Raw genomic sequence first — 11,205 nt, 5'->3', positions numbered from 1 at the left:
AGGCATAACCAATAGGAAAGACATAGACCATTAAGCCCCTCAAACCTATCCGACATTCCCATTTACTCTGTTCGGTAAAGTTCTTACCAAATTAAGCCTCCATTGCTCTTTTGGGTCGACCTTTCAGATAGCCTAAACCACAGAGCATATGACATTGGTGCAGAACTATAGTGTTTATTCCATTGAGTCTTATCTGCTGTTCGATCATAGCTGGCATGTGTCTCAACAAAATTCTCCCACATTTTCATTGTAACCCTTGCTCCGCTTATCAATCAGAATGTATCTATCCCTGTCTTAAACACAGAACTATGTCTGTTTCTCTGTATGTCTGTTTGCGTAAGTGTTTGTTTCGGATTATTGGCAGGAGGCAGAGGGTGGTGGAGGAGGATTGTCTTTGGGACTGGAGGCAGCGTTCCAGATGGATTGGTGCTGTGACCAGCAGCGTTCCACATGGATTGGTGCTGGATCCACTTTTCGTTGTCATTTGTAGCAATGATTTAGATGAGAATTATCGAGGCATGACGAGCAAGTTTACAGCTGACACCAAGATTAGTTATATAGTGGAAGGTGAAGAAGGTTACATACGATTAAAAAGATAGCTTTACAAATTGGATCGATGATTCCAAGAGTTGCACAGCATAGAAACAGACCCTTTCGTCAAAATCTTGCGTGATAACTGTATGTCTTAAATTAACTTATTTTCATTTTCCACCATTTGTTCAATATCCCTCTAAACCTTTACAATTCATGTCCCCATTTAGATGACTTTTAAATGTTGTAATTGTAACAGCTTCCACCACTACGTATGGCAGCTCATTGAATACACGAACCACCCTCTGTATGAAAATAGTCCTCTTAGGTTCCTTTTAAATCCAGAATCTGGTTTCCAGCATCTGCAGTCATTGTTTTTACCTCCTTTTAAATCTTGTCCATCTCACCTTAAATCTATGTATTATAGTTTTGGACTTCCCTGCACTGGGTAAAGACCCTGACTGTTCACCCTATCCATGCTCTTCAAGATATTTTTTCAACCTCTAGAATGTGCAAGTGTAACTCCAAACACCACGAGTGGCTGTGCTTTCTGTCAACCTGGGCCTAAGTTCTGAAATTCAATACTGACACCTCTTCCTTCTCCAACACATCACAACTCTAAAATCATTTAATTAACTTGTTCATTCACATTATGAAACATCTCTGTGGGATTTGAATCTAGACATTTGAGCTCAGAGGTAGGGACACGACCACCACTTGTTTATTCATCAGCCTGTTTTGAAATACTGTGACATACCTCCGTGACAGACAGGACTTGAATCCAGACCTTCTGGTCCAGAGTAAGAGACATTACCACGCAAGTTCAGGTATTGCAATATAGCCCAGAGCTCTGGCTCAGAGGCATGGGCGTTACCTACTACACAAGAATTAAAACATGCCCAGATTTTGTGTCACATTTTAAATATCAGCTTTCAGCTCGATATGGATTATTTAAAATTTGGTTCAATTTACTGAATTACACAGTTAAAAGAATTACATTTTTCAACAGATGAAAGGTAATCACCTCAAATGTACGATATTGAGTTTATGTGCTCTGCCTTCATGATAAACTATGAATATCTTTAATTGTTTGGGTATGGTCTCCACCTTAAGTGGCTATTATTTGACATCTGCAATATGAGGGAAAGACATCCTGCAGACCCACACTGCACCATAAAGGATCTGGAATAGATACTTATCACTGAACATCAGAGGTGAAGAAAGCGCATCTTTTCTGGATCAAAACACCAATCACTCTTTTCCCGTCTGTAACGTGTGACTGCCCTCTGCTTAAACCCATGAAATGATTTAAGACAGCAGATTGCTTTCCAGCCTTTCTTCCCCAGTACTATAACTCATTGAGCTGAGGAGTCGCAGATGGAGTTTAACTTCGATAAATGCAAGGTATCACAATTTGATAAAACAAGCAGGGAGAGGACATACACAATTAAATGTCATGCCACTGGTAACATTGGAGAGCAGAGGGATCTCGGGATCTGTTTTTTTTTTTGACGTTTGCATTCTGTGTAGGCAGGGTGGGTATATAGGAGTTTGGCTTTCTGGCCTTCTTTGCTCAGACTTTTCAGTACAGGATCTGGAACATTAATTTCAGGTTGAGCAGGACATTTGTGAGGTCTCTCCTGGAGTACTGTGTGCAGTTCAGGTTACCCAGTCACATTGAGGATATTATTAAACTGGAGATGGTTCAGAAAAGATTTACCGGGTTTTTGCTGGAAATGGAGTGTTTAAGTTAGAAGGACAGACTCGATCTACTGGGACCTTTTCCATTGCAGTTTAGGAGGTTGAGACCTTTTCAACCTTATAGAGGTTTATCAAACATGACGGGTATAGATAATGTTGAATGGCAGGTGTCCTTTCCTTCGGGCGGTGGATAATTTTAAGAAAGTTTCACAGAAGAAATAGTGTCATAGAGCTGTCCAACATGGAAACAGACCCTTCTATCCGACTCATCCCTACTGAACAGGTGTCCTACATTAATGTGGGTCCATTTGCCCGCATTGGCCCATATCCCCCGAACCACTTCCTATTCATGTGCCCATCCAGATGTCTTTGAAATGTTGTAATTGTCCCCCCTCCACAACTTCCTCGAGCAGCTCGTTACATATAAAGAACCCTCTCTTTGAAAACGCTGCTCCTTCGATCACTGTATAAGTCTTTCCCCTCTGACCTTCAACCTATGTCCTCTAGCTTTGGAATGTGCTACACTGGGGAAAAGACTTTGGCTATTGACACAATCAGTTCCACTTATGAGTATATAAACCTCTATGATCACCTCTCAACCGCTGATGTTCCAGGGAAAATAACCCTTACATATTCAGCCTCTCAATAAATCTCAAAACATCTAACCCTGGCAATATCTTTGCAAATCTGTTCTGAATTCATTCAGGTTTCACACATCCTTCCTCGAAGAGTGAGACCGTAATTGCACGAAGTATTCAATAGTGGCCTAAGCAATGTCCTGTACAGTCGTAATATGACCTTCCAACTCCTACATTCAACGCACTGTCCAACAACGACAATGAGATCTCACCTTGTCAACCCGTCTATCAAATGCATTACTGAAGTCAATATAGTAACGTCCACTGCTCTGACCTCATGATGCTTTTTGTTACTTCTTAAAGAAGAAAGTAAGCAAGTTTGTGAGACATGACATCCCAAGCACAAAGCATTATTGACTATAACTTATCAGTCCTTGCCTTTCCAAATGTATCTAAATCCTGTCGTCAGGATTCTCTCCAACAACTTGCCCACTACCGATGTCAGGCGCACTGGTCTTTTGTTCCCTGGCTTTTCCTTGCCAGTTTGTTTAATAATAGCACCACGTTAGTCAGCCTCGTGTCTTCCAGCACCTCACATGTGGCTATTGACGATAAGAAAATCTCATCAAGATTTCCAACAGTCACTTCCCGAGATTTCCACAGAGTTCTTGTGTGTATCTGATCAAGACCTATGATGTGCATTGTGATTACACATCATTTGCTTCGTGTATGGCATGAACATCCTCAGAAGTGATGGATGTGGGTCAAGTTCCAATATATAAAAGACATTTTATTCAGTAAAGGGGTAAGGGAATGTTTGGAAAAAATATGATCCAAGCGCAGAAATGTGGGACTAGTTTAGTTTGAGATTATCATTAGCATTTCGAGTATGAGCTGACAGATCTGTTTTCAACCCCCCTGCATAACGTAATGGTTCCATGTATATTCGCGCTTGTCGACTTGTGTGTCTATCTGTGCAACTCAATGCATCTATCTCTCTGTGTGTTCTGCACTAGTGTGTGTGTGTTTGTATCTCTACCTCTGCATCTGTGTGCAATGAGAACTGTTTTGTTTTTGAGTGAATCATTGAATGGGGTTCAAAGCCTCCCTTCCTCCCTCTCCCTCTTTTGTTGAAAGTGATACTATACAATGCTCTGCTGTGTATTTTAGGATTTTTCAATACTTTCTTACATGCAAGATTATTTGGAAAAGTAAGTCACAAAACGTTGCATTTTGCAAGATGTGTGTGTGTGTGTGCATGTATCAATGTGTGTGTCTATATGTTTGTATGTCTGTGTGTGCGCAGCTACGTGCATGTATGTGTGTCTGTGTGTGTGCGTATGACTTGTGCTTCTCTGTGTGTCTGTGTGTTAGTGTGTGTCTTGTGTGGCGTGCGTCTGCAGCTGTGTTAATATGTGTCTGCTTGTGTGTATATATCTGTTTGTGTGCGTCTGTGTTAGCGTATGTGTAAATATGTGGGGAGTACGGGTATGTATGTGACTGTTTGAGTATGTCTGTCTGTATGTGTGTGTCTGTGTGCCTGTGTGAGAGCATATGTGTGCGCATATGGGGAGTGTGGCTGTCTGTGTGTTTATGCGGGTGTCAGTATGTGTGTGTCTGTCTGTCTGTGTCTGTGACTGTATATGTGTGTGTTTCTGTGTTGAAAGAGTTTGGTGCTGAAAAAGCAAAACTGTTCAGGCAGCATCCAAGGAGCAGGATGTCTCTCTGCATCTGAGTGTGTGTGGGTGTGGGGTTTCTGTGAGTATGTGTGTGTGCCTGTGTGCAGCTGTTTGTGTGTATGCATGTGTGCCTGTTCCTGAGAGTGTATGCGCATCTAGGAATGTATCTGTGTTTGACTGTGTGTGTCTGCATCTGTGCGTGTGTGTGTCTGTTCCTTTCAGTGTGTGTCTGTGTCTGACTGTGTTTGTGTGTGTGTCTGTGTCTATGTGTGCCTCTTTCTGTGAGTGCGTGTGCGTGTCTGTGTGTATGTGTGCGTGTGTGCCTTTGTATGTGCGTCTGTGTGTGGGTGTCTGTGTGTGATTGTGTGTGTCTGTGTGTGTATCTGTGGGTCTGTGGGTCTGTGTGTTTATGTGTGTGTGTCCCTGTGTTTTTGTGTATGTTTGTATGTGTGTGTGTCTTTGTTTGTGTGTGTTGATGGTGCTGTGAGCTGCTGTCCTCCCTCTGTCCCTCCCAAACTATATTGCTGACGATTTTCACCGTCCATTCCCACCTGTAGAGTGGTGTGGCGAGACCAGCAAAGACTGGCAGCAACAGAACGCTCAACAGGTCTGTCAGCATATGTGGACAGAAATGAAAGAGCCCTTCCTCGGATTTCTTGTCAGGGGGATATTACATCACTTGAAGCACCATAGAGATTGCCAGACTCGTTCCACATTGTTACGCACAGATAGACACACACTAATACAGTGACTTAGAGACACTTACTAATACACAGAAACTAATACAGACATGGATTGTCTGTCAGTATTTCTCTTGCTCCATGTTAACCTTGTCAATATTTCAATTTTTCTGTCTGGTATTTGCCAGTATTTAAGTCTGTCCTCAGGGAGTGTTTTAGTTTTGCACTTGCTCAAAATAGTGAGTGAGTCAGTATTTCTCCGTGGAGTGTGACTGTAGGACAATTTCAAAGTTTGCAGATACTAAACCTGGAATAATTATAAGGTTTATGGAGGACAGTGTCGAAATCCATCAGAACAGTGACACGTTGGTGTAGTATTCAGGTTTATGGCAGATCAGATCAATGCAGACAGTGTGAGGTGATGCACCTTCGTAGATTTAACTCTGAAAGTCAATATAAAACATTCTGTACCATTATAAAGGAGTGCAGGAATTGAGGGCGCTGGGTGCATATGATCACATATTATTGAAGATGTCAGGACAAGTGGAGAGAGCAGTAAATATCACAGATTACTTTCAATATATGACCTGTTTACAGGAGGGGATATAGGAGGGATCCTCCGTGCTCCCTTCCTGGGAGGTGGTAGTGATGATGTGTTGTAAGCCCAACCTCCTGCCCACCAAGACCGTGGGGATTCCACTTGTACCAGCTCGACACAAAAGGGAAATGGCATCAGGGCCACGGCTTCTAAGTTGTGCCGGGGGGAAACAGAACTGCCAATGGGTTTAAAGTCAGAATTGCCCTTCACTGAACATTGCTCTTTACTCGGTTCGTGGGACGTGGATGTTTCAGAATCTCCACACGAGGCGTCCCGGTCCTCTCCGACTCGTACCAGGGCCCTCCCCACATGGTGGGGGATGGGAGGTGGTGAGGGAACGGATATTGAGCACCCCAGCACCTGGGTTGGCTCTTTCTGTCCTATTCGAGGCTGCTTAGTCTGGAATTTGAGAAAGGGACTGAGGGAGGGAGGGTGGGAGTGGGTGGCCCTGCTGTCTGTCTGGAGTGAGTCAGTCCACAGTGTTGTATCCATGCAGTGTTATTAGTGTGCGGGGTAAAGTTGAGCGAGAGAGAGAGAGAGAGAGAGTGAGAGAGAGAGAGCCTGTAAACAGTAGTGAGAGTGATGGAGCATGAGCCTTGTTCGGGGATAGGTCAAATAGGACAAACAGATATACAGTGAGTGTGAGGGAGCAGATCGAATACAGTGAGCCTTATCCTGACAGAGCGGGGAAGGTTATTGATGCTTGCCCTGTGTTGGTGGGCATTTCTTCAGACCACAGTTACTACACTGAGCAGGGTGGTGAGCTCAGACAATGTTCAGTGAGTCTGGTGGTGTGACCCCCTCTGGGAAGAGAATGGTCCCCCTCTGTACTAGACCATTCACCGGGTGCTCCGTGCCCCTGTTGACAAACCGTGGTGTAATTTACCCTTATCTGCCATGCTCACGGTAAACTGTGCAGTACAGCTCCAAACTGAGAAAGCTCAACTGTGTGCCCATTGGCCTTTTGAAGATGGCACCATTTTCAGGGATCACGGAATATCTAGGGCCATGCGGACTTTCGTGATTGCCTCCAGCCATGAAGAAAACTCGAGCTGGCAGTGAATGCGAGGGACGCCATGGGGTGTGGTAGATAACTAATGAGGCTAGTTTGATAAGTTAGCACCAGCAAACTAGTTCGGTCTCATGCAGACACTCCATCTGTCATACTCAGTGAAAATGTCACTGAGACAAATTATTGTTAGATTCAATCCAATGAGTTGAAGACTCTGCTGACGCTACTCCCACTTACAAAGCTGCAGAACAAATGCTCATCCAATACACACAATCATCTGAACTCACACTAATATCCCATTCACCCATCATTCCTGGAAACATGGCTCACATTGCAGGATACTGTCGGAATGTCTTCACCTCACCATTCTGGAACCTAGGAACACATCCTTCGATGACATTGTCTCTCAGTCTCCCCCTCTCTGTCTATTCCCCCAACGCTCCTATTTGTTGATACTTAAACTGATTGCCCCGCCATCTGTCCCTGGCAGTGATGTTCACACCCACAGCACCCCTGTGTCACGGCACATTGGAAATATGGGTAAATGGATGGGAGCTGCACATCCTATCATTTCAAGCATGGGCTGCAAGTTTCCCTATTTTGGCCCGCGTTCTAACACAGTGTTCTGAGAAATGTACCGGTGTGGCTTACACAGTTCCACGCCCTGGTCATATATCTCATCTGGGTTTATTCATCAATGCACTGCTGTGGTCTACATACCTTTCCACTCTATGTAGATTGTGGGTTGTGATGCACAGTACACCAGTCCGGTCTGTACAGTTCTCCCTGCTGAACACATGTCTCATCTGGGTTTATAGAGCAATGCACTACTGAGGTCTGCACAGTATTCCACTCTGGACCGATTGCAGGGTGGTGTTGAGAAGTACACTAGCCTTGTCTGTGCAGTGCTCCATGCTGAACAAATATCTCCTCTGAGTTTATGGTGTCTGGTCTGGTTCTGTGAGGGGGATTGAGAATGTGATCTAACTGATTCTTTCAGCTGATATGGCAAAACCTTTATTTTTGTTCACAATCATGTGATTGGACCCTCCAAATTCTGACTCCTCCGGCCAGTCCCACTCATCAGTCTACCTCCATAGTTCAGCAAAGTGATGGCCCATGTGTAATTGTCCAGTTTCAATGTGAATAACTGTTCTGCCTATTTCCCTGGCTTTTGAATTTGCTCGCCCTGGAGCATCGGAATTCAACACGATAAACCTTAGTAAGGTCACTCCTCAGAAGTAACGCACCAGGGAACACAGCCCTAGCCCATTCATACTCTCCGTGTAGCTCAACATCACTCGCCTCCACCACCCTACCCAACATTGTCAACATACTTGGAAATCTTTTCTGCACGCTTTCAAGTTTAACAACCTCTTCCCTATAGCAGTGAGACAGAATTAAAGGGAATATTACAGAAGTGGCTGAACCTAACGTGTAGGTGAAAAGGAGTATAGCAGATGCGGGAGATTAGAGTCAAGAGTGTGGTTCTGGAAAAGCACAGCACGTCAGGCAGCGTCTGAGGAGCAGGATAACTGATGTTGCGGGCAAAAGTCGAATTTCCTGCTCCTTGGATGCTGCCTGACCTGTTGTGCTTTACGAGCACCATACTCTGAAGGCAGTATATATCCCAGATGGCCTACTTCTTCAAAGACTGCAATTTCCCCTCCCACATGGTCGACGATGCCATCCAGAGCATCACATCCACTTCCCGCACCTCTGCCTTCGAATCCCACCCCTCCCAACGCAAAAGGGAAAGAACACCCTGTTCCTCACCTAATATCCCACCAAATCTCCACATACAACACACTATCCTGCCCCATTTGCGCCACCTACAAACAGACCCCACCATCAGAGATATATTTCCATCCACACCCCAATCTGTGTTCCATAAAGTACATTCCCGGCGCGACTCCCTTGTCAGATCCACGCCACCCACCAACCCCCATCCACTCCTGGTACCTTCCCCTGCCACGGCAAGAATTGGAAAACCTACATTCTCACCTCCCCAGTCATCTCCTTCCAAGGCCCCGAAGGATCCTTCCACGTCCTTTGCAGTTTTACCTGCCACTTACACACACATCGCCTACAGTATCCATTGCTCCTGATGTATCCTCTACATTGGGGAGACAGGAAGCCAATGTGCAGAACACTTCAGAGAACATTGCTGGTGCTCCTGCACCAACGAACCCCACCACCCCGTTGCTGCACACTTTAACTCCCCCCTCCCACTCAGCCATGCACATGCAGGTCCTGGGACTCCTCCACCGCCAAACTTTAACCACCCGACGCCTGGAGGAAGAAAGAGTCATTTTCTGCCCTGTGACACTACAACCACATGGGCGCAATGTGGATTTCACCAGTTTTCTCAATTCCCCAACCCGCACCTTATCCCAGATCCAACTTTCAAAATCAGCACCGCCCCCAGACCTATCCTACTTTTCCATCTTCCTTCCCATCTATCTGCTCCACCCTCCTCTCCGACATACCACCTCCAATCCCAACTTCATCTACCTATCGCATTATCAGCTACCTTCCCCAACCCCATCCCTTTCGCTATTTATCTCTCAGTTCCCTTGGGCCACAAGTCTCATTCCTGGTGAAGGGCTTACACAAGAAACTCCGATACTCCTCTGATGCAGCCTGATCTGCTGTGCTTTTCCAACAGCCCATTCCAGACTCTGATCTCCAGCATCTGTAATCCTCACTTTCCTCCTTGAGTTAATGTATCCAGAAATTTCCTCACCAGACATTTTATGCAGCTGGTCTGATATTTTATCCTGTCTCCTTTCTGAACAAAGCGGGCATACACAGTCCTGCAGTGCTCTGCCAACACTCCCACATACAAAGAAAAAGTAAATAAAAAGGAAAGATTTAAAGTCCGTCCGTCAGTAACCCTCATCCATTCCATCGCGGCTGAGCAAATATTGCCTTTGATTATGACATGAAATGTTATGTAAGGAAGGGGTTATCTGAGCCTATTTGTTCGGTGACTGTGATAAATATCAGTCACCATGGATTATAATTATCCCAGTGGAGAGTTCCCGTCGTTTAACAATAAATGGGCACCGTTCAATGTGTTATCTCAAAGTGTGAGCGGATCCATCACCGACAGCACAAGCAGAGATCTGCAGCCCTAGATGGAGAAGGCGAGGAGAGATCATAATGCGAGAACATTAGATTGGAATGTTTCAACAATGGATCAAAATCTGATAACATTGGACTGGAATGTTCCAACAATGCACAGGAGTTTATCTGATTATGTTTGGTCTTTTTCTACAAATTATGCTTTCTTGTCTTTATCATCGCGGATCTATTATGTCCTTCGGATTAGTCTACATTTTTTATTATCCTCTCCTGTCTATCGTTGGTGTTCCTGGTAAGTCTCACCATCCTGTTATGTTTTTTTTCTCTATAAACCAGTTATGACTGTGTTACTGTTCTCTCATGTGGTCTTCATTTCTTGCCACTATTATTGTTCATGTTGAGACTCTGAATACAAATATTCACTCTGTAGACCACTACTAACTGCATCAGGGAACTTCTTCAATTACTGGCTCCCTCCTTGATTCTGGCAGTGTTACTCTATGTTGACCTACTCGCTTTCAGATGTGAACCATTGTCTCACTGCCCTTGTTATTTAAATATTGGGAGTATGGAGGATACTGCCCTCTATTATGTTTACAAACTCCATTTCCTTGATGGTACTCCGCGAGTCAATGCCGTCCCAATACCTTTTTTTTATTCATTTGAGGGAATTGGGCATCGCTGGCTGGCCCGCATTAATAGCCCATTCCTAGTTGCCCTTGAGAAGGTGATGGTGAGCTGGCCTCTTGAATCGCTGCAGTCTATTTGCTGTGGGTTAACCCACAATGACATTAGGGAGGGCATTCTAGGATCCTGACCGAACGACTGTTAAAGAACACCAGTATAATTCCCAGTCAGGGTGGTGAGCGGCTTGGAGGGGAACTTGCAGATGGTGGTTGACACAGACAAATCACAAGTTTGGTGATCCCTTTGGCCAAAAGTTGATTCCTGACACCATGCCCTGACCATTATTAAAATTAACTACTCACTGCTCCAGAATGTTCTTTACTGGCTTTACCCATATGATGTTTGAACCCTGAGCTGTGAAGTACAGACTTAATGATAACAACAATCTGCTGCTGTCACTCACGGATTGAAACCTTCGAACTCATACCAAAAACCCATCAATCTGACATTCCTCTGCATGCTGATCTATATCGCTATTGTGTCTGGCAATGTCTTTATTTTGATATTCATGAAACTTTCCTCAGTCTCTCTGTGTCGATTATCCAAATCCCTGACAGCTGTTTATATTTAACCTGGTTTACTTTTCGTGTATTTTCTCTTACATTCAACCATCCCAAATGCACGACAATCCCCCATCTCTCTCTCTCTCACA

The sequence above is a fragment of the Chiloscyllium plagiosum genome, chromosome 8 (genome assembly GCF_004010195.1).
Source record: "Chiloscyllium plagiosum isolate BGI_BamShark_2017 chromosome 8, ASM401019v2, whole genome shotgun sequence".
NCBI classification, from domain to species: domain Eukaryota; kingdom Metazoa; phylum Chordata; class Chondrichthyes; order Orectolobiformes; family Hemiscylliidae; genus Chiloscyllium; species Chiloscyllium plagiosum.
The sequence above is the reverse complement of the archived record's forward strand: the minus strand, read 5'-3'. Positions refer to the sequence as shown.